This window comes from Centrocercus urophasianus, unplaced genomic scaffold (genome assembly GCF_019232065.1).
Source record: "Centrocercus urophasianus isolate 14NV4802_14NV808 unplaced genomic scaffold, USGS_Curo_1.0 seq_11, whole genome shotgun sequence".
Classification (NCBI taxonomy): domain Eukaryota; kingdom Metazoa; phylum Chordata; class Aves; order Galliformes; family Phasianidae; genus Centrocercus; species Centrocercus urophasianus.
Window position 1 is genome coordinate 11,007,629 of NW_024884253.1, and position 691 is coordinate 11,008,319.

General features: G+C 66.9%; 1 protein-coding gene across 1 annotated transcript in view; it reads right to left on the reverse strand.

Annotated features, from left to right (window-relative positions):
• Nucleotides 1-90, reverse strand: part of ZHX2 (zinc fingers and homeoboxes 2) — a 64,991-nt gene extending 64,901 nt beyond the window's left edge. The window contains exon 1 of the mRNA XM_042837333.1: nucleotides 34-90. The gene's annotated coding sequence lies outside the window, so the exon portion shown is untranslated. The remainder of the gene's footprint in view (nucleotides 1-33) is intronic.
• Between the last annotated feature and the right edge of the window lie 601 nt (nucleotides 91-691).

Sequence of the window (691 nt, forward strand, 5' to 3'; positions counted from 1 at the left end):
CCTCGATCGGCGGGGATCTACGCCAAAACCCACATGATCTCTGACGTCAGCCTGCGTATTTGCATACGATACCACCGCCGGCGCGGCTGCCGGGGTCTCTCGGCGCGGCGGAAAGTTGGGAGCGCTGCCGTCCACCCCCCCGCCCCCGGGAGCGCCTCCTCCGGGGCCGCCAAGCGGATTTCCCACGCACCCCCCCCCCGCACCCCCCTCCGCTCGTACTCCGAGCGTGGGCTCCGCCGGTGGCCGCGCGGTATCGCCATCGCTCCGGGGCAGAACCGCGCCGCCCTCCCGGCGTCTCCGGAGCTTTGGGACGCACCCGGAGCGAGGTGGGCTTCGGGGCGCTCAGTCGGGGCTTTGCGGGGGGTGCTGCGTGTTTCCAAGAGGTGCCGCTCTGCTGCATCGCGGGAATCCTATCCCCCATTTAAAACTGTCATTAAACTCTCGTGTCTCTGTATCGCTATCAGAGAAGCGTAGCGGACGGCAGCCGGGTTATTCTCCGTTTTTACTTCGGCGGATTAACGACAAGAAGTAATTCACCGGCCGCATCTCGCTGCTGGGTGCCAGCTGGCTCTGGGTAACGGGACCGCGAGCGGCAAAGCACCGCGGAGCTCCGGGCGCGCTGCGTGCGGGGCGGAACCTCCCGTCACATCCATCCCGGGAATGCCTGATGCTATCAGACGGCTCCCAGGGC